We start from the raw sequence: 23,133 nt of genomic DNA, 5'->3' as shown, positions 1-23,133 counted from the left end.
CAGCACCATATGAAAATAAAGTAAAAGTATTGTGTCCATCTACAACTAAAAAAAGAAAAAAAAAAGACATAGGATGTAGCTCAGTGGTAAAATAAAGCTCCCCTTTGTTTAATCCCTGGTAACAATAACAACAACAGCAACAAAAATCAGAAATAAAAAAAAACATTTGCATGTATATCAGTTGGAGGGCTAAATCTAAGCAAATTTAAACAGACCTGTTAGAAACTGAGGCCAAAAACACTTGAGTAGACAGTTAAAGAAAAGGAAATACAAATGGGTCTTAAAAATATGAAAAGGGACACAACTTCACTCCCTACTAAGAAAAAGGCACATTGAAATTTCAATGGAATACCTTTATCACTTTGGCTAAGAACCAAAGGTTGATGACACTGTTGGAGAGGGCTAGGGAAACATGCTACTTCCCATCTCAGAGAAGTGTGCTTTGGAACAAACTCCTTGCAGGACAAGTTGGGCAAAACTTTCAAATTAAAAATTCATATTCTGGCTAGGCGTAGTGGCCCATGCCTGTAATCCCAGCAGTTTAGTAGGTTGAGGCAGGAGGACTTCAAATTCAAAGGCAGCTTCAGCAACACAGTGAGGCCCTAGGCAAGTTAGCCTCAAAAATGAAATATAAAAAGGGCTGGAACCTTTGGGTTCAATCCCCAGTATCATAAATAATTAAATAAATAGATAGATAGATAGATAGATAGATAGATAGATAGATAGATAAAAGGTTATACTGGAAACTGGGAATGTAATTCAGTGTTAAAGCAGGTGCTTAATTGTCCCCTGAGCATCCCCCACCCCCCAGTGAAAACCAAGCCAAACCAAAAAACAAAATAAACTTCTGAAACCCAGCAATTTCACTGCTTGGAATTTATCCTACACACATACTTAAAACTTGCAAAACGTCATACTGTTAAGTGAAAAAAGCAAAATGCAGAACAAGATATTAATGGGTATACACATAAAATCATGTTAACCAACACATGCCTGTAATCCCAGCAACTCAGGGGACTGAAGCAGAAGCATCCAGGTTTGAGGACAGCCTCAGCAATTTAGCAAGAGCCTGCCTTAAAACAAAAACTAAAATAGAGGACTAGAGATGTAGCTCAGTGGTAGAACCCTCTTTGGGTTCAATCCCCAGTTACCTCCAACTCCCACTACCACAGATAAAACTTCCCAATTGCTGGGTAGTTTGTTTCCATGTTTTTATGAGGTTGTATCAGTTTTTGTCCACAAAAACTTGGGAGGACCCAGATTATTAAGCTAAGGTGATTGAGAAACAGATTTGTGACACCAACCATTGTAGCATCATCGTTATTTGTTAAGCAGGCTGTTATTTTTTTTCCCCTCATACTCATAATAATCCTGTGAGGTACGGAGGAAAACTTCTACTTTGTAGCTGAGGAAAGGGGTTTAAAGGAAGTAAATTGACTTGTCTTGGGACACATAGCTGGAATGGTGACACAGACCAAGATCAGCTGGGTTACCAAACCCCTGCTCTAAAGCTCATCTGCTTAGAGCATTTTTAAGACTTTTGATAAACATTGCCAAATTACTCTTCAGACCTGATGGCAGAGCTGAATGGTAATGTAGGCCTATAATCCCAGCTGCTTGGGAGGCTGAGGCAGGAGGATCTCAAGTTCAGATCAGCCTGGGCAATTTAGTGAGACCCTGTCTCAAAATAAAATAACAAGGGCTGGGAATGTGGCTCAATGATAAGAGTGCCCCTGGGTTTAATCCTTAGTATTGTTTAAAAAAAAAATTAGCCAATGCAATCAGAGGTTTCCTTACAGCTTCCAGACCCTTGCATTTATATAGCAGACCCAAATCCTAGAGGTCTCGCCTATTCAGAGGCTTATTCAGATTGATAAAGGTGGCAGGAAGAAGTTGGATGTGAGGTTTAAACAAAAGCAACACTAAACACAAGATCTGTGTACTGCTCTTTGTAACAGAGTAACAAAGGTCTGGGGTCACCAACACTAAAATGACCCCTCTGCTTGATTGTTGAGGTGCTGGCTGTTGATGGTCTCAGGGCTTGCCAGCTGGGACCCTGGCCAGGAGAAAGCCTGTCAGTTTGCAGAGCCTTCTGCCCTGCCTGCCCTGCCTCTTTCTCCTGTAGGCCACTGTTTTCCTCTGCTCTGCTCTGCTTGGGGTGGGGAGGTGGGGGGTGTCAGGCAGCGCCAGCAGGAAGGTTCAGTGGCGGGTTCCTGGGAAGGGAGGCTGAGTGCAGGGTACCCTCTGAGCGCAGTTGGAGGCAAGCGGCAAAGCCTGCTTTCCTTGGAGTTTTGTGTGCCTGACAGCGGCCCCTCAGCAAGGTGAATTCTTTCAGTAAGGGTCTCATTCACACGCTGCCAAGACATCCGAGATCTATTCTTGAATTCACACAAAAATTAAAAGAAAAACAACGGCCTGGCTAATTTGGAAAACTTGTGAGATGCAGCTGGTTCTCTTTGCCCTCCGAAATGCTGGGCCTTCCGGCCCCCGCCTTGGGGAGGTCTCCCAGGAGTTATTTTGTACCCTGTGGCTCCAGGCCTCATTGTGACAGCTGAGTGACTTAGCTGGCACCATGGGATGCAGAATGACAAAGGCACAGAGCATGGGCGGCCTGGTGGCATTCAGGGGAGGGTGATGGCAAAGGATGGCAAGGGATGGGGGAGCGGAAGGAGGGAGGGTACAAAGCTGGCATGGTGCTTGCGCCTCATGGATCCCCCACTCCAGCTCTTGCCCTGAGGGCCAGCAGTGGTGTCCTTGCTCACTCCACCCTTCTGTGGAAAAGAATTCTCTTTCTTTCTTTCTTTCTTTTTTAATTGGGGATTGAACTCAGGGACGCTTTACTGCTGAGTTACATCCCAGTCTTTTTATTTGAGTCTGGGTCTCACTAAATTGCTGAGGGTTTGGCTAAATTTCCAGGCTGGCCTCAAACTTGACATCCTCCTTCCTTCAGCCTCCTGACCCAGCTCCCTAAAAGGATTCTTGTTTGAATTAAATGTGAGGCTTTTGCTGGCCAGAAAGTGGTACTTCCAGTGTCCTTGCAGCCTGCAGACCAGGCCTTTCAAAGGCCTAACCTGAGATGGTCCTTTTCTCAGTTACTGCCAATTGCACCTCCTTTCAATCTCATCCATGAAGCCAAGAAGCTCCAGGACTCCTTCCCTCTGACCCAGATGCCATTTTGCCCTCCTTGGTCTCTCATCTTTGTGCCCTGCAGTCCTTAGTGGTGCCAGCTTCTTTTTCCTCTGTAGGCCTCCAGTCTTGGTCCTATGGCTGAACATCCCACTGAGGCCACCCTGAGGAACGAGCTGCTTCAGGCCTGGACTTTGAGCTCAGACCTCATTAAGGGGCCAATGGAAGGGAATGAAGAGTCTGGCTGGCATTTCTGACCTCCTGCTAATTGTTCAACACCTCAGGGCCACAGTTTCCTTGTCTGTAAAATAGAGAATAATAGCAGTATTTAAACAGGATTGTTGTCAGGATCAAATGAGCCAATTCAGGGAAATCACTTAGCGTTGTAAGTACTCCATAAGTGTTAGCTATTATTAATAACAATGTTACACCAAACACTCTTAGAGCCATGTTCAGCAAACATGTTCCCTAGTCCACTTCAGCATCCTGAGTTTCCACACTATTTATCCTTAGAGATTTTGAGTGGAGCCACAGAATTACACAACAACATGCCAACGTCATTCCCCCAACTCTTTTAATTGACAAGAATAAAGTGTACTTCCCTTCGCCACCTTGTAAATCAGGCTCTTAGGTCATTAGCTGTTTCTTAGAGCTCCAAAACTAGGCTGAGAAATTGTAAGGAGGGCTCTGCACAGATTGGAGGCAGAATTTCTTTCCCTTAAAATGCAGCCATATTTGTAAGAAACATCCATATTTCCAAAATAACTTATAGCCGTGAGAAGGCCAATTATTGGAAACCAATGCATCAATTTCTGTCGTAGTTTGTTTTGTGCTGCTACAACAAAATACCTGGGCTTGTAATTTATAAGGAAAAAAAATTGCGTCGTATATTTTATGGATGATGAGAAGTCCAAGACTGAGGTGCCTCTTGGCTTTCTATTTCTAAGATGAATGCTATGTCCTCACATGGCAGAAGGCAGAGGGGCAAAAAGGTATGACTTTAAGAAAGGTATTTGTGGGGCTGGGGATGTGGCTTTAGCGGTAGCGCGCTCGCCTGCGACCCGGGTTCGATCCTCAGCACCACATACCAACAAAGATGTTGTGTCCCCTGAGAACTAAATAAATAAATATTAAAATAAAAAAAAAGAAAGGTATTTGTAAAGTATCGCATTTAGGTAATATATTCATTTAGGTTAAGCATCACTATACACTGTAGTACAAAAACATCAATATCTTTTGACTTATTACTATAAGAATTATTTCTTCTATTAGCATGTCAAAGCAACAGGGGGAGTCTGCTTCATTGAGTTACCCAGGGCTCCAGGATAACGGCAGCTTGGCCAACTTGTAGCTTGTCATCTGGAACACATAGCTTCTGAGATGTTACCAAAGGGAAAGAAAGGAATGGAGAATGACTCACTATGGTTCTTAACTTCTTGGGTTGGGAGTAACACACATCGCTCTAGATTGTTACCCATTGGCCAAAATTGGCCCCATAGTTCTAATATAATGGAAAAGAAGGCCTAGAAATACAGGGGAACATAGGAAATATTTGGTCGATGTTAAGTCTTTCTCCCACAAAGAGGTACTACAAACTACAAGTAAACTTGGAGTTGTTATTTCAGGTCATCAGTTGTTGGGTTGTTGTTGTTGTTTTTTTTTTTTTTTTTTCCCTATGCTAGGGCTTGGACCCAGGTGCACTCAATCACTGAGTCACATCCCCAGCCCTTTTAATGTTCTGAGATAGGATCTCACTGAGTTTCTTGGGGCTGATTTTGAACTCACTAAGTTGCTGAGGCTGGCTTTGAACTCATGGTCCTCCTGCCTCAACCTCTTGTCACTGGGAATATAGACATGTGCTATTGTGCCTGGCTCAGGTCATCAGTTTTGTTTCAGGAAATAAATTCTAGCAGTCATTGCCAACTATTTACTAAGGATTATCACTCTAAGTGTGACATTGGGATTGAAAGAAAACAGAAGATATTACTCCCTAGTAAATGTGCCAGATCATATTAACCACCAAAGTGAGGCACAGAGAGCAGAATAATAGGCAGCAAACTCCTGAAGGGGTCAGCTCAAATAATTGTGGGAATACAGAAGAGCTCTTGAAGATAGAGTATTCTTGCTGGGTGTGGTGTCACATACCTGTAATCCTAGTGATTTAGGAGGCTGAGATTTTGAGTGGAGGCCAGCCTTAGAGAGACCCTGTCTCAAAATAAAAAAATAAAAAAGGGCTGGGGATGTGTTTCAGTGGTAAACATTTCTGGGTTCAATCTCCAGTACCAAAAAAAAAAAAAAAAGGCTATAGCATTCTTTTTTTTTTTTTTTTTTGGTAGGATTTTTTTTTTTTTAAAGAGGGTGAGAGAGGGGAGAGAGAGAGGGAGAGAGAGAGAGAATTTTTAATATTTATTTTTTAGTTCTCGGCGGACACAACATCTTTGTTGGTATGTGGTGCTGAGGATCGAACCCGGGTCGCACGCATACCAGGCGAGCCGCTACCGCTTGAGCCACATCCCCAGCCCGGCTATAGCATTCTTGATCTCAGAAAGGAAAAAACTGAGAAGGGAGTAGTTCCAAGTCCATGTGTATATGTATATGTATACCAGAGTAGAAAAAAATAGCATGTAATGTATATAGTATAAATAGAAGTCACTTGTTGGTTAACTGTTAAAATGTTAGCTGTTTAAAGATATTTTCTAATAAATACATGCAGCTTAGAGAAAGTAGTTTCGGTTTGGGTATTAGAAGTACTACTTTATAGTGATTAGGAAATATATTCAATAAATACTTACAATGAAGACAGGGTCTTGCTAAGTTGCTCAGAGCCTTGCTAAATTGCTGAGGCTGATTTTGAACTTGTGATCCTCATGCCTCAGTCATCCTGAGTCACTGGTATTACAGGTATGCACCACCATGCCTGGCTTTACAATGAAATCTTTAAGTTTATGAGACTTAAAGTCTAATTTGTGAGTTAAAAAAGATAGATTTTAGATAAGCAGAAAGATAACAGATCCCTTATTTTAGTCAACATCATTTACATCAAAGTGTAAGGCACTTTGGAGGATATAAAGAAGAACCACCCCCAACTCTGCACCTGAAGGAGTTTGTTATATGAAACTGAACTATGTCCTCCTATAAGCAGTCTCTTGTTACTGGGAGACTGATTCCATTGGCTATCCTTGGGATGGAATTTGAAAGACGAACTTCAACTTGAAGTTGAGCAGTGAACTTGCTAACTTGTGTGATGTAATGCTGACTGCATTAGGCACCTTAGAGCTGGAAAAGCAAATTTAGAACCCATGTCTGCAATTCTGTTGAAAAAAATGAAATATTTCCAGACATGGAATGATTATGATACTTGCAAACCATCTGAGGAGGCTCAGCATTCTAGTAAGTTATTTTTACTACTCTAGCTTCCTGAGCTGAAAAAATCAACCCAACCTTCAGTCACAAAAGGTACTTTTTTAAAAAAAATTCATTATGTAGTTGTAGTTGGATACAATACCTTTATTTTATTTATTTATTTTTATGTGGTGCTGAGGATTGAACCCAGGGCCTCACACGTGCTACATGCTCTAGTGATGAGCCACAACCCAGCCCACAAAAGGTATTTTTGACTCAGGTAAAAAAACTCAATACCTGCTAAAATATGATCTGTTAGTACTAGTACCTACAATTATTTTTTTCCTTTTTTTTTAATTGTACACACTTTCTATGCCAGATAGGTATAAAATTTTATAGTTAAAAAGTGTAGTAGAAAAAAAGAAACTTATTAAAAAGTTTTATTCTTTTATCATCTTTAGTCACTTAACATACAAGAATACTGACTTTTTGTGAACCACAGGGTAAGTTAATAGGAATTTGTAGATATGGTAGTAGGGGCGCTCTATCACTGAGTGAAGTCCCAGCCCTTTTTATTTTGAGACAGGGTCTTGCTAAATTGCCAACACTGGCTTTGAATTCGGAATTTCCCTGCCTCAATTTCTTAAGTAGCTGAGATTACATAGTAGCTGGGATTATATAGTAGTTGTGATTATAGACATGTGCCACCATGCCTTGAAATAGTTACTATTTAAATAAATTGTAGGTTTTGAGGCTTGGCTAAGACTTTAGAAATGATATGAAATAACTCCCTTGATTAAATCTATTCATTAATCTAGCAAATATTTATTGAGCATTTATAACATGCCAGGTGCTGTGCTAAACTCAGAGGATATAAGCTGTCTACATGGGGTTTATTGCTATGTAAACCCAGTGACTTGGGAGGCTGAGGCAGGAGGATCATAAGTTCAAGGCCAGCCTCAGTAATTCAGTGAGGGCCTAAGCAATTTAGTGAGAAGCTGTCTCAAAATAAAAAATAAAAAGGGTTGAGGATGTGGCTCAATGCTAAAAAATGCCCCTGAGTTCAATCCCCAGTACAAAAAAAGGAAAAAAGACAAGACAAGAAAAAGAAAATCCTAGTGATTGGTCTATGGATACACATTAGTTGCTGGCAGAGATGGATAAAAATAAATCTGGATGCCCTACTTTTTATTTTTCTTTGCAGGGTATCAAGCTCAGGCTCTCCCACATGCTAGGCACGTACTCTACCACTGAGCTACATCCTTAGCTCCTGTCCTGCTCTTAATTTGGTGTTCTTTGCCATATTCCTTTGATGTGGACCCCTTGAGGGGCATATTTTTTTATGTATTGAATATAAAATTAAAACACAACAACTTCCAATTATATAAACACATTGAATTTGTGCATACTAGAGAAAATAGTTAGTGATTAGATTGACATTGACCTATACTTATCCTTGGAAGAATATAAAGTAGTCCAGTAATTTCTTTTTTTAAATTATTTTTTAGTTGTCAATGTACCTTTATTCTATTTATATGTGGTGCTGAGAATTGAACCCAGTGCCTCACACATGCCAGGCAAGTGCGCTTCCACTGAGTTACAACCTCAGCCCTACCTAGTCCAATAATTTGTAAATGTACTCTGGTCAGGTAGCCAACCCAGAGAGTTTCAAGGACTACGTTAAAATGAAAATAAACATGTTGATGTTGATATAAAATTATCTGCTCTTGTTACACAGGCAGGGCTATCCTTAATTTGAAGAGCTTATGTAGCTTACTATTTTATGGGTTAAAAAGTCTTTTATTCAGGGCTGGGGTTGTGGCTCAGTGGTAGAGCATTTGCCTAGCATGTGTGAGGCACTGGGTTTGATCCCCGGCACCACATAAATATAAACAAATAAAATAAAGGTATCGTGTCCATCTACAACTTAAAAAAAATATTTGAAAAATGCCTTTTATTCCATGAAATCATGCAGATAGTAGATGACCATTAGTCCTTTTAAAAAATGTTCTTGGCTGGGATTGTAGCTCAGTGGTGAGCACTTGCCTCACATGTGTGAGGCACTGGGTTTGATTCTCAGCACCACATAAAGATACATACAGGAAATACAAGTATTTTATCCATTAAAAATGTTCTTATTTTAAAAATTAGAAGTTGATGACTGTCAATTTCCTTGAATTCTTTTTGAAGTTTTATTGACTTACAACATTCAAAACTGAACAGTACTAAATCATACATTAGGGTGAGGGCTGGGGATGTGGCTTAAGCGGTAATGCGCTCGCCTGGCATGCATGGGGCACTGGGTTCGATCCTCAGCACCACATAAAAATAAAATAAAGATGTTATGTCCACCGAAAACTGAAAAGTAAATATAAAAAAAAAATCATACATTAGGGTGAAATTTTCTTTGGTACAGCCTGAGGGTAAAAAACTGAGGGTTTTTTTTTTGGTACCAGGGATTGAACCCAGGGGTACTTAACCCCTGAGCCACATCCTCAGCCCTTTTTACTTTTTATTTTGGAACTGCGTCTCACTAAGTTGCTTAGTGCCTCACTATGTTGCTTAGCGCCTCACTAAGTTGCTTAGTGCCTGGATAAGTTGCTGAGGCTGACTCTGAACTTTCATTTCTCCTGTCTTAGCCTCCTGAACCACTGTGATTACAAGCATGTGCCACTGCACTCAGCAAAACTGAGTCTGTATTAGGATTATTTTATAATGATTAGTGAAAGACCCTCTTACTTTTGAGTTTCAAAAACAAAATGATTCTAGATGCAGTGATGCACACCTGTAATCACAGTGAATTGGGAGGTTGGTTGAGGCAGGAGGATCATAAGTTTGAGGCCAGCCTTGGCAATTTAGGGAGATCCCGTCTCAACATAAAAAATAAGGGGCTCGGGATGGAGTGTGGGCTGTTCATACAGAGAACTTGAGCTTGAATTTTTAAAAAATTATTATTATTTTTTTAGTTGTCAATGAACCTTTATTTTATTTATTGATATGCGGTGCTGAGAATTGAACCAGTGCCTCACACATACTAGGCAAGTTCTCTGCCACTGAGCCACAATCCCAGCCCTTGAGCTTGAATTTGCTAGCTAATTAAATGGTTTGACTGATCATCCTCTGCCTGCTGTGTCTTTGACTAAAGAAACCAGACATTGTGAAATGGTGGGGACAGTTTCTAATCAGTGTTGGGAGAAGATTCCATGTGGCAGTTGGAAAGGGGTATACCTCCTACTATTTTTTTTTTTATGACTAATTGAATGTAAATAGAATTTACTATGGGCGGGGCCCTGGACAAATAAGGTCAGGGTCCCTGCCTACTGCCTCCGTAGCCAATTTCCTTCATATGGACTTGTTAGGGCATCTGTAAATGTGGTATTTCTTATCAGGCTGTTTGATTGACTTGCCTGAGTAAGTAAACAAACCTAAAAGATCAAATCCTCTCTCTTGCACCTGTCCTGCACTTTCTCCTCTTTATTCGGGACTCAAGAACAAATAGGTCACTCTATGGAATCATCTTCAGTCCTGGCCCTTCTGGACAAAAAAATTTCCTTTTTTTTCTGGGGAAGAAGGATTCAGTTTAGGTCAATGGTTCAGATCCAAGGATTGTAAGATTCAAGACAAGTTGTGGGCTAAAAATGTAGATTTGGGAGCCATCCTGAATCTGAACCTCTGAGGCTGGGCCAAGGGAGCTGTGTGTGAAACACAGATTCCAAGGTCATTCTGATTTCCAGTGATCTGTAGGCCACACTGAGCAGTATAATGAGGGATCACTAGTATTGGCTAGTGGTTGCTGGTGACAGCTATCTTACAGTGATGGAGGACAGGACAGATGAGCTTCTATTCATTTTTTTTTTTTTTGTAGTACTTAAGTTTGAACCCAAGGCTTTGCACATGCTAGGCAAGTTCTCTTCCATTGAGATACATTCCCATCCCTTTTTTTTTTTTAACTTTTAAGATAATAATTTTTCTTTAGTCATACATTTGTTTGAAATGGTTAAAATGTACAGTGATATTATAAATGTCACATATCTGCTTTTTATTTCTAAAGTGAATTATATATTAATATATCTATAAATAATCTTTGATTTCTTTAATTTCAAAATATTTACCATTTTTATTTCACGAAAATTTTTTATGCACAAACAGGGAAAGTCACACCATATTGGTGTGTTTCAATCAAAAAAATATGGAACTCTTCACGAATTTGCGTGTCATCCTTGCGCAGGGGCCATGCTAATCTTCTCTGTATCATTCCAATTTTAGTATATGTACTGCCAAAGTGAGCACTCCCATTCCTTTTTGAGACAGAGTCCAAATTGTTGAAACTGGTCTCAAACTTACTATCCTCCTGCCTTAGCCTCTCCAATAGCTGGGATTACAGGCACACTCCAGCTAAAAGGAGCTTCTTGATTTGTAATCCTATAGTCCAGTCATTTGCAAAATTTGCACTGTGCTTGGGTTTTCCATTCAAGTTATTTCTAGGTTAACTTCTTAATTGAGCTATTTCACTCAGCAGAGGACCTGAGATACCACAGATAAGAGAGAGGTTTAGGAGTAAGCATTAAGTATCACTGGCTGGGTCTCTGTTATCCTTTCCAGTCCCACTTATCTGAAGAGCCAGATTTCTCAAAGGACAAGTAACCCTAGAAGGGAATATCAAGGGGAAAGGTTTCCCCTCTTTACCACACCCCTTAGAGAACTTTTTGTTTATTAAGAATAGAACCTTAAAAAAAATATCAAGTTGTTGGATAAAGAGATTTTTGTCTCTGTTTGCCAGCTCCCGGAGTTATAAGAGTACAAATTTAGGCAAACATGGCCCATTTCTCTTTTTCTGTGGCACTAGGGGATCTAACCCAGGGCCCTGTGCAAGCACTCTGCCAATGAGCTGCACACCAGCCCCATGACCCATTTCTCTCTAAGGTGTCTCTTCACTCTTGATGCATTGGAAATCTTCGTGCATAACTCATTAGTAGTAATGACTGTTAGATGCCCGTAAGTCCCCCACCTTGGGATGCAGCCATCTTAAATGTGGACTTTGGGGTTTTTATTGTTCTGAGTTGCTTCTTTTACATACTTTAGTTTGAGTGTACAGATTTGGGGTTTTAAAACTTGTTTTTAATTAAGACATGGTTTATTTTTATTGCTTGAGATAAAATGCAGTCTGAGAGATTCAAATGTAATTTACAAAATAAAGTACATGTGGGCAGACCATAAGAAAAAAAGAAAAAAAAAAAAAAAAGAAGATTAAGGCTAAAGAGTCTGTCAGGATTCTTAAGTTTACATAGTAATTTCTTGGAGAATAAAAATCCCAGCACCTGCATTATAAAAAGGTACAGCTTATAAATGTCTTTCTCTTTGAAATACCTAAATGAACTAGACTGAATTATAAACTAATGGCTTGTAAAAATTCACCTGAGCAAGCTACTGAGTGAAGATTCTAAGTGAAAGAGGTAGGGAGAGATTTAGGAAACCCAACCTGCTGTTTGTTTGTTTTATCTGTAATGTAACTCAAAAGTAGTCAAGTGGATGGTGAAGCTTTCCCTGTGTTTTGTTTCCCTAGGCTGAGCCTGTGAATACCAAGATTTAATCTAAAGAGGGTTGTGTTTTTAAAACTAACAACCAAGTAATAAAACACCTATAAAAGGGGTTTATAATGGAACCAGTGACAATTTTGAGTGTAGTATTACAACTCTTCTGCCTCCCCTCTCCCTTTTTCTATCCTTTCATCCAACTCAGTGCCCTTTGTCTTGGCTTCTTTTTCACCTTGGTGCCAAGAAGCAAAAAAGTAGGGACAGCTCACACCCCAAAGTAGCAAACCATCCTTAAAAAGTGAGGTGTGTATTGTGGTCTGTATTTGATGACAGGGCTGTATTGCTTGCTTTGTTTGTCTAAGATAAGAATTAAGACAAGTTGCTCTAACAAAGTACCTACCTAGTTGTACAGTGGTTTTTAATGGGGAGTTTAAGATGTTGCTGCTGCAAAGTGTCAGTGGCATAAAGATGCTGGAGTCAACCAGGGCACAGAGACTGACCAGTTCTCCCTGCATCATCCCACCAGGGATCACGACCGCCTGACTCCAGGGACAGACTTCAGGCAACAGGTGGTTTTCTACCCAGGCCACCATGCCTGAAACTTGGTTCTTCTTCAGAGCCATGATTTTCCTCCCTCTCTCAAAGAAATGGCGCCTAAGAAGGGAAACTTCGCGTTCAAACTCTGTAGGAGCCATTTCTCAAGTCTACCTTTCCTATATTCTGAAGTCTCTCCTGCCAGCATCCCACCCATATCCGGGAAGAGCCAGGGGCACTCTATTCAGAGTCCGGAGGGCGCTGGAAGGCATGTGGGCAGCTTCAGAGTGGCCTCCTCTGGACAGCCAGAGGATCCTTCAACCTCCCTCATGTGGGCCTCAGGAACTCTGGGGGCCCAGGGGAAGCCTGGAAAACCGAACTTCGCCATCAGCCTTCCTTAAAGTGCAGGCTAGGCGAGAGGGGGGAAGGGCCCCCCAGCGATCTCCCCCCAACTCTAGCCCTTCTGCCAGTCGGCTGCACAGCCCGAGAAGCATCCTGAACGTGGCTGAGAGCTCGCTGGCTCCTCGCAGGCCGGGTGAGGGCATCTTGAGGGGCAGCTTCCCCCTCCAGCCCGCGTCTGACATCCCCACTCCCACCCAAGGATGCCGCCGCCGTGCCCTGTCCGCAGTCGCTGAATGTCACTGCTCCCTCTTCCTCCCGATCAGGGTAGACACAGCTCCCAAGGCGTCCCCCACCCCAAAACTGCCGCGATTGCTTGAGGGCACAAGGCCTGGGCGAAGGACGAAGTTTGGGGCCCACCAGGGCGGGAGGGGGGCGCTTTGGTGAGGACCGCACCTCAGTCCCAGCCCTGGAGGGCACATTACCCGCCCCAAACGGCCCTGGCGTCCCCAACCTCCCGTGGACACCGGCATCCCCGCCCTCTCCCGAGGGCGGCGAGCGGAGACCCCCGGGGCGGAGGCAGGTACCCCTGGGGCGGAGACTGGGGCGGGCGGGGTCCGGGCTGCGCCCCCGGCCGGGCCGGGCGGGCTAGCGGGCGGCGCGGGGGGAGCGGGGCTGGGCGGCGCTGCCTCGGGCTCTGTGCGCTGCAGCCCGGAGCCGAGGAGGAGGAGGCGGAGGAGGAGAAGGAGGCGGCGGCGGTGGGTCCCGGGCGGGGGGAGCGCGGCGCTGCGGACCCGGGCGGCTGGCAAAGGACGAGGCGGAGGCTGAGGAAGGCAGCGGGGAGACCCGGGCTGCAGCAACAAAGGGCAGTGAGCGATTGGCCGGGCTGCAGGCGAGGTTAGCCGGGGACCTGGGTGGCCGGAGGCAGCGGCGAACGGTGCACGTGCTTGCAGACACGGGCGAGTGTGGAGCGGGGGGGGGGGAGGGTGTGCACGCCCGGCGGGTAGGGGCTTGTTCCCCCTCGGCATGGGATGGCGAGGAGGCTGCAGCGACATCGTACTGTCTGCACCCGGCCTGGGGCTTGCAGGGTAGGGGTGTGTGTGGGGGGAGGATGCGAGCCAGGGGGCGGGCGAGTAGTCGCCCGGGACGGGACGGGAGTGAGGGTGGAGGAGGGGGCGGGATGGAACGCTCCAGGCGGCGCGCCCGTCCGCGCGCTCCACCGCGGGAGCTGGCGACTGAGAACCTCGAATTTTAACTTCGCGTGCCCGCCCGCGCGCGCCCGCCCGCGCCCACCCCTAAATCCTGCGGCCGCCGCCAGCGATCAGCTCTCACACAAACTTTAGCTGCGGGCTAGGGGCTTTGGGGTTGAGTGGGGGAGGGGAGAGGGAAAAGGCTCCTGATTGGCGTCGTCCGCAGCCAATGAGGCCTAGCGCCTCTGCCGCGAGTAGACCCAATCCATTTCTAGCGGTAGAGGGGGCGGGTAGGTGGAAGTAGAGGTGGCGCGGTGTCTGGGAGAGAGAAAAAGGGCTGCACCAATAGGTGCCCGGAAGAGGCGGGCCCAGCGGTCTGTTGATTGGTACTGGCAGTGGACCCTCCCCCGGGGTGGTGCCGGAGGGGGGATGATGGGTCGAGAGGTGTGTCTATGTGGAAGCGAGATGACCGGCAGGAACTTGCCCCAATGGGCTGCAGAGTGGTTAGTGAGTGGGTGACGGACAGACCCACAGGCCAACGGGTGGCCGTACGTGTCTGTGGTCTCGTCCAATGGAGCAGCGCCGGGGCGGGGCCGCGGCTCGGGTTTAATGAGACTCCATTGGGCTGTAATCAGTGTCATGTCGGATTCATGTCAACGACAACAACAGGGGGACACAAAATGGCGGCGGCTTAGCTCCTACCCCTGGCGGCGGCGGCAGCGGTGGCGGAGGCGACCGCACCTCCTCCAGGCGGCAGCCGCGGTTTCTTTCACAGGCAGCGACAGCGCCCCCGGCAGGCGCGGTGGCGGTGGCGCGCGGCCAGGTCTGTCACCCACCCCGCGCGTTCCCAGGGGGAGGAGACTGGGCGGGAGGGGGACAGACAGGGGGGCCGGGGGCTTGCGACGCCCCTCCCACAGGCCTCTGCGCGAGGGTCACCGCGGGGCCGCTCGGGGTCAGGCTGCCCCTGAGCGTGACTGTAGGGGGCGGGGGAAAGGGGAGGAAGGACAGGCCCCGCCCCTCGGCCGGGCCTCCAGGGCAATGGGCGGGGCCTAAAAGGGGCGGGGCAAAGTCTGGTGGGGGCGGGGCTCGAGGAGTGGGAAGGCGGAGGCTGGGAGGGATTTGTGAGTGGGAATGCTCCGGTAGAAGCGGTGTTGGGGTAGTGGAGGGGGTGGGGAGGATTGGTAAGGGTCATATGGAAAGGGAAGATGAAGGTGTAAAAGGAGGTACAGAATGGAGAGTAGGGAGGGTTGTAATTTTTGGAGATACGGAAGGGAGACGGAGGGCTATGGTGAGGGCAGGTGAAATGATGCAGAAGAGCTGGAGTGCAGTCATCTCCGGGCAGAGTTAGGATGGTTTTGGGTGTGGTGGAAGTGTAGAGTTGAGAATGCATTGCAGAGTAAGTATTGGATTGGGGGTAGTATTGACCCCGTGTTGGAAGGTACACTTGCTGTGAGGGAAGAGAGGTATTTGAACCCACGTGTTGACATAGGAAGAAGGTTTGCTAACTCAGGAGTATATAAAGCTTTAAAAAACATGGAAGAGTGGGATAGTTATGCTTGGGATAGTTTCTGAAAGATGATAAGATTCTCAGCACACTTAAATGTGAAGGAAGAAGAAGGGGGCTGCCATAACTTGTAAAATACTCCTGTAGTAGAAAATATCATGGACATGGGATACAGCGGGTGAGAAAAGGCTGCAGGTATGAAGAAGGTGGATGGGACTGGGCAATAAGTATGAGTGAAAGTAATTTGGTGAACTGTGCCCAGAATGAGGATGGGACCAGAAAGGTTAGTTTGTGAGAAAAAGTCGTTAACTGGAGCCTTGAGGGGCTGGGGTTGAGGCTCAGTGGTAGAGCGCTTGCCTAGCATGTGTGAGGCACAGAGCGCTTGCCTAGCATGTGTGAGGCACAGGGTTCGATTCTTAGCATCACATAAAAATAAATAAATAAAGGTTACCAAAAAAGCTTAAAAAAAAAAGGCAGTCTTGGAGGAGTGCACAGTGTCTTAGGAAGTGGCATATATGCTACCTTAGGAAAGGAAATTGTTATGTTTTTGGATTTGCTTGTTACTTCCTTTTCCTTTTTTTCTTTCTACTGGGGATTGAACCCAGGGGTGCTTAACCACTGAGCCACATCCCCAGCCCTTTCTTATATCTTCTTTGGAGACAAGGACTGAGTTGCTTGGGGCCTCACTAAGTTGCTGAGGCTGGTTTTGAACTCTCTATCCTCCTGCCGCAGCCCCCCACGGCTTTGGGATTACAGACCAGCCACTGGGATTAAGTGCACCACCGCGCCCAGCAAATTTGCTAGTACTGTTTTATGGGCTGAATTCAGAGAAAGGTGGGAGATGATGGGGTACTTATTGTGGAGCGACCACATTATAAATGGTCTTCTGTTCACCATGAAGTTTAAATCCTCCAATTGGGAGAGGATGTTGGAATGCGATAGAATACTAAAAGTTCTGAAGGGGTGGTGGTTAAAGAATTACAAATGTGGGGAAAAAAAGTAGAGAATCCTGAACCAAGTATATTTGGGGTGGAAGTGCCAGGAAATTCAAGGTAAAGAGTGCATAAAGTCCCTTCATATGTGGCTTGGATGTGGAAGTAGCAAGTGAGAATTGTTGTATTGGGATTGTGTTCTGTTGTGTTTCAATAAAGTTTTTTTTTTTTTTAAACTACATTCCCTTTGTCTTACTTGTTATACCATATGTTTATTTCATTTTTGAAGATTAAAAAATCCCTAGTTTTTTTTTTTTGGCATATTCCTGAAATAAAACATTTTAAAAATATATTTCTTAGCTGTAGTGGACACAATCTTTGTTTTATTTATTTATTTTTATGTGGTGCGATGATCGAACCTAGGGCCTCGCACATGCTAGGCGAGTGCTGAGCCACAACCCCAGCCTAACATTTTGTTCTTATTCATAATTTTTTAAAAGTTTTTTTTAGTTATACATGGGTACAATATCTTTATTTTGTTTGTTTTTTTTAAAATATTTATTTATTTTATTTGTTTAGTTTTCGGCGGACACAACATCTTTGTTGGTATGTGGTGCTGAGGATCGAACCTGGGTCACACGCATGCCAGGCGAGCGCGCTACCGCTTGAGCCACATCCCCAGCCCCAATATCTTTATTTTGTTTATTTATTTTTATGTGGTGCTGAGGATCCAACCCAGGGTCTCACACATTCGAGGTGAGCGATCTACCGCCGAGCCACAACCCCAGCCCATTATTCATTAAATTTTTACACTTGTATCACAATGAGTTTAAGCACTATTGTTTTTAAGAAGAATTGATAATATTGCATATTTAAGAAAGGGTAAGATTCTTTATTATGCTTTTTTATAGTGATTAGGGTATGCTTGTCTTCGTCTTTACTAGCTCCTGAACTGTTTTTCAAAGTGTTGTACCAGCTTACACTGTATTCAGCAATATGAGTTACCCACTCAGCTACATTCCCAGACCTTTTTATTTTTTATTTTGAGACTGGATCTCCTTAAGGTGTCCCAACTAGCTTGGAACTTTCCATCCTCCTTCCTCAGTCTCCTGAGTAGCTGGGGTCACAGGCATGTGTCATTGCCCAGAAAAAAGTTTTAATGCTAAAGGAAGAGTTTAGTGGATAACTGGCTGATGGTGATGATATAGCAGAAGTTTTGCCTTTTGGCTGTACCTAGGGATTTTATATTATTGCTGTTATACCATATGTTTATTTCATTTTTGAAGATAATAAGGTGGAGACTGTCAGATGTAAGGCATACTATCAATAAAAAGCAAACAGTGAGTAATTTGAGGTAGAGGAAGTATGATAAGTAATTTTTTTTTTTTTTTTTTTTTTTTAGTGAGAGAGGAGAGAGAGAGAGAGAGAGAGAGAGAGAGAGAGAGAGAGAGAGAGAGAGAGAATTTTTAATATTTATTTTTTAGTTCTCGGCGGACACAACATCTTTGTTGGTATGTGGTGCTGAGGATCGAACCCGGGCCGCGCGCATGCCAGGCGAGCGCGCTACCGCTTGAGCCACATCCCCAGCCCTATGATAAGTAATTTTAATGTGTTCCAGAAACTTCCTTGGACTTTCACATACCAATTAGAAAAAGACTTTTAAGTAGCTGGGCAAGGTGGTATACTCCTTGCTGTTTGAGAGACTAAACAGGAGAATTCCAAGTTTGAGGTTGGCCTGGGCAACTTAATAAGACCCCTACCTCAAAAAAGGTGTTGAGATGTAGCTCAGTGGTAAAGTGCCTCCCTACATGCTCAATGCCCCTGCGTCAATCCTCAGCCCCCCAAAATCCCCCCAAAACTTAAGTGATCTGGTGCTCAGTTTCTTAGATTGTTCTTTACAATAAACCTTTGGGGGGCTGGGGATGTGGCTCAAGCGGTAGCATGCTCGCCTGGCGTGGGTGCGGTTCGATCTTCAGCACCACATACGAACAAAGATGTTATGTCTGCACAAAGATGTTATGTCTGCCGAAAACTAAAAAAAATGTAAATAAAATATAAAACAACAACAACAACAACAAACACCTTTGGTTTTCCATGTGCATAGGCAGACTTGCATTTGTATTCAGAAAAAAGGAAATTGTTTTATCAAAGTGGAGATGTGATTTGTTATTCCTTGCAGAATGGTAAATGACATGAATGGGAGAAGTAGGATGAAGGGATAGTTCTCTGTAATGCCTTAATTTGCATTTCTATAGGATCTTTTTAAAAAATAGCTTTATCTATCTATCTATCTGTTTATTTATGTGGTGCTGAGGATGGAACTCAGGGCCTCCCACGTGGTAGGCAAGTGCTCTACCGCTGAGCCATAATCCCAGCCCCCTCTAAAGGATCTTTAAACAAATTTTTATTGAACTCCAATAATCTTCTGGTAACTCTCTTATAGTAGACTTGAGAAAGAGAACACACCATAATTTTTTATCATTCATTTTATTGTTGCTGGATATTTTAGTTGTTTCTGGTTCAGGGCAGTAGTGCACAAACCAGTTGTAATTATTCCCATACATGTTATCTAGTATACAAGTTTTTCTAGGGTGAATACCTAGAGGTGAAATTGTTGGTTTATACACAGGGTGACCACTTATCCTAGTTTACGCCTATTGTCCCAGTTTAATTACGACAGGTTTAGTTCTCAAAATATTTGGGTTTGGCTGAGCTGTATGGTCATCCTAGTCATTAGGGTATGCTTGTCTTCGTCTTTACTAGCTCCCAAACTGTTTTTCAGAGTGTTGTACCAGCTTACACTGAATTCAGCAATGTGAGTTCCCATTATCCTTTCCAACTTTCAGTTTTGTTAGCTTTTAAGTTTTATCCAGTCTTGTAAATTTTGCATTTACCTTATTAGTAATCAGGTTGAACATCTTTTTGTATAATTATTAGCCATTTAGATTTCCTCATTTGTAAAGTTCTTATTCAAGCCCTGGCCCCCATCTTTTAATTGGTCCATATGTCTTTTATTGCTTTTTAGAAGTTCTTTATTTACTGTGAATTCAAGTCCTTTTTTCATATGTGTATTTTGCAGATACCCTCTTCCATTCTGTGGCTTGCCTTTTCTCTCTTTATGGTGTCTTTTAATGAGCAGAAGTTCTTAATTTTAATGGAGTCAAATTTATTGGTCTTTTCTTTATGGTTAATGCTTTTTGTGACTTAATTTTAAGACTCTTCTTACCCTGAAGTCAAGAAGATATTCTTCTGTACAGTGTTATATCCCAAAAGCTTTATTGACGTTAAAAGATATAACTATCTGAGTAAAATAAACTCTTCTTGACCCCCAACCTCGCTGTTGAAATCTGTTTTTTTACTTTTCGTCTATTCTGCCTTCTATTCTCTGTCTTGAATTTTTACTTGTCTGCAACTGCAACTAAGAGCCAGGTGCTGACTTCCCCTGTCTCTTAGGAGAAAATGGTCATATAGAAAGAAGGTTCAGCAGATTAGATTTTACAGGTGTCTCCAGCTGACTGTATTGCCCTTTTTCCTTTTATGAGCTAGGATTTTATTGTGTTCCTGCTATGTGTCTGCCACTATCCATTCTTCTTTCATATTTGTTATCTCCATGATTTGTCTTAATAGTTTGTAAAACAGGGATATAGTTTCAGTTTTTTTTTTTTTTTTGTATGGGGCTGGGGATGGAAGCGGTATTCTCATTTTTATAGATGAGAAAACAGACTTGAATTGATTTAGTAACATGTCCAGTGTCCTACAACTTAGTTAGCTGGCAAAATGGGGACTCAGTCCATGAACTCTAAATACATTCCATCATATCGTATTCAGGGCCTCACGTGTGCTAGGCAAATGCTCTACTGCTGAGCTACACCACCAATACTACACTGCCTTATTTGTTTATTTTTTTATGCTGAGGATTGAACCCGGGGCACATTACCATGGAGCTGCATCCCTAGCCCTTTAAAAAAAAATATTTATTTTTTTAGTTTTAGGTGTACATGACATCTTTATTTTATTTTTATGTGGTGCTGAGGATTGAACCCAGTACTTCATGCGTGCTAGGCGAGCCCTTTACCACTGAGTCACAACCCTAGCTCCCCTTTTTATTTTTTGAGACAGGGTCTCACTAAGTTGCTCAAGCTGGCCTTGAACTTGCAATTCTCTTAGCCACCTGAGTTACTGGGATTATAGGTTTGTGGTACTGTTCCCAGCCCAACTTCCTTATTTTTATTTTTGCTGTTAACTTGTTCTAATTGAAGCACACAAAGATAATCTGTTGTGAAACTGGATAAAATATGTTAAATTAGCCAGTACACTTTAAGTGGTTTGAATGGGTGATAGAAGGTTTGTAAACTCTTGAAAATGTATGCACCTGTTCATTTTTAAAAGTAGATTTAGCTTGGCTTTGTGGCACATGCTATTAATCTCAGTGACTTGAGAGCCTGAGGCAGGAAGATCACAAGTCAGAGGCCAGCCTGGGGGAACTTAATGAGACCAAGTCTCAAAAAGTAACAAGGGTTCCGGATGTAGCTCAGTAAGTAGGAAAGCATCCCTGGGTTCAATCCCTAGTATCCAAAAAAAAAAAAAAAAAAATTATGATTTTTTTTTTTGAGTCTTAAAAGGCAACCTTATTCTGGATATCTGATCTGAAGACATCAAACACAGCATCCTGAAATGATCTGTCTTTTCAAAATAATCTTGAAAAAAAAAAAACGTAAAATTTCTTCTTATTACACTGTTCTCAGTCTTTGTCATTAAAAACTGACAAATTTATAATTGGGGAGAAGTCTAGAACTGAGCAAAAATTTTAAATGCCATGAAAGAGATACTCTAAATTTAGTTGATTATTTCTTAGGTGGAAGTGCTTAGTTATCATTATTACTAATCAGTGTACCCAGGCTGCAAAGGCCTGATGACTTTAAATGACTTTTCATCTTGTCTCTGAAATCCTCTGTTTTACAAGGGATCACATTTCCTGTGAGGTTCCTAACAGTGTGATTAAATTTTAGAGACTGAAACTATTGAGCACTTAAATGTAGGAATGACTATGCAAACCTAATTCATGGGTTTCACCAGGAGATTTGGGACATGTCTCTACTAATTTATGATGATGATGTTGAAACTAATCTTTGTTAGGGATTATGGAAGCCATAATAGTTTATTGATGGTTCAGTTATTGTTTGTTGAAGCAGATTTACACAATTATAGTTTAATGACTTAACAAGGATATTGTCAACTAGGAGAGCATGACATGAAAAATTAAACTTCCAATTAATATAATATGTATTAGTTGAAATGATAATTTTCATGGTGATTTAGCCTCTTAGAAATCCTTGGAAAACATTATTAGCTTATGAATTGAAAACTCCCTAAGTTAATGAGTAGTGGGAAAGAACTTAGTATTACACTAAAAAGATGGGGAATTAAATATTTGATCCAATGAACATTTATTAAGGGGCTACATTGGGCTTGCTGCTGAATTAGACTCATAAATATAAGTTGAACAAGATTGATGTTTGGAGAAATGAAATACTATTTGCTTTTATTTCTTCTTTCAATCACCTTCCTCCCAACCTACAGTGGATGAATACTATTGCCAGAGTGATTCAGTCAACAGATTTGTGTACATGCACATCAATATGTATTATTGTGTCCCTTGCTTCTGTAGTGGTTTCCTACTTCTTCACTTGTCACATTCACATACCATAGCCTATCCTTAGTCATAACCACTTTTATTTCAACATGTACCTGTCTAGGCAATAGGCACATGGACTTGGTGTCCGTTTTGTATGACAGTTTATTTGTAGCTTCTGTGCCTTTCTCCTTGGTTCCTTTCATTAATTTTTTTGAGAGTTTTTAAAAAATATGGAATGTGTCATCCTTGTACAGGGGCCATGCTAATCTTCTCTGTATCGTTCCACTTTTAGTATATGTGCTGCCGAAGTGAGCACCCCTCATTCATATTGATGGATTCATTTGACAAGTAGACATTGAACCCCCCTCTTAGTATTGAGTTCTGGTAAATTTGGGGGCATACAATGATGAATCAATCATGAATCCTGTTATTAACTATTTTTAGTCTAGTAAGGGAGATGAGGTCAGTACCCAAGCAGGCATAATACAAAATGGAAAGTTGAAGTTAAAAAAAGTAAATAGTAAGAGAAGAAACATTTAGTGAGGAAACTGAATGTTTCCTGTAAGCCTTCTGAAAAGGTGTGTATTACACTGGACCATGAAGGATATGATTTTGAGTGGAGAATTTGAACAATTATCCAAGTTCTGCATTATTTTTACGGTTCAGTTTAAGTCCTATCTGTCCAAGGGGTGTTCTTTGTGTGAATTTGTGTGTATTGGACAGGGACTTGAACTCAGGGCATTCTACCACTGAGCTACATTCTTGGCCCGTTTTAAAAAATTTGAGACAGACTTTTTTTTTTTTGCTTTTTATTTGTTCTATTTAGATATACATGACAGTTCAGTGTATTTTGACGTATTACACATACACAGAGTATAACTTAGGATCCCATTCCTGTGGTTGTACATGATGTGGAATTTTACTGGTGGTGTATTCATAAATGAACATAGTAAGGTTATGTCTGATTCATTCTACTATCTTTTCTATTTCCATCTCC

At 42.6% G+C, this 23,133-nt stretch overlaps 1 protein-coding gene, 1 non-coding gene and 1 pseudogene across 5 annotated transcripts in view; 1 reads left to right on the top strand and 2 right to left on the bottom strand.

Moving 5' to 3' along the window:
* Window positions 1-10,651: 10,651 nt before the first annotated feature.
* Window positions 10,652-10,758, bottom strand: LOC120886040 (U6 spliceosomal RNA). The gene has a single exon (XR_005728813.2). It is a non-coding gene; the product is annotated as a U6 spliceosomal RNA (small nuclear RNA).
* Window positions 10,759-13,638: 2,880 nt separating this feature from the next.
* The window catches only part of Kat6b (lysine acetyltransferase 6B), a 188,088-nt gene continuing 178,593 nt past the window's right edge, over window positions 13,639-23,133 (top strand). Inside the window, exon 1 of one of the 4 annotated variants that reach the window (XM_021726706.3) lies at window positions 13,639-13,772. The gene's annotated coding sequence lies outside the window, so the exon portion shown is untranslated. Of the gene's footprint in view, window positions 13,773-14,557; window positions 14,889-23,133 lie in introns of those variants that run through there. The other 3 variants (XM_005325885.4, XM_005325886.3, XM_005325887.3) reach the window with 3 other exon arrangements.
* Window positions 22,361-22,452, bottom strand: LOC120885910 (U6 spliceosomal RNA; annotated as a pseudogene).

This window comes from Ictidomys tridecemlineatus, chromosome 1 (assembly GCF_052094955.1).
Source record: "Ictidomys tridecemlineatus isolate mIctTri1 chromosome 1, mIctTri1.hap1, whole genome shotgun sequence".
Lineage (NCBI taxonomy): Eukaryota > Metazoa > Chordata > Mammalia > Rodentia > Sciuridae > Ictidomys > Ictidomys tridecemlineatus.
The sequence above is the reverse complement of the archived record's forward strand: the minus strand, read 5'-3'. Positions and strand labels throughout refer to the sequence as shown.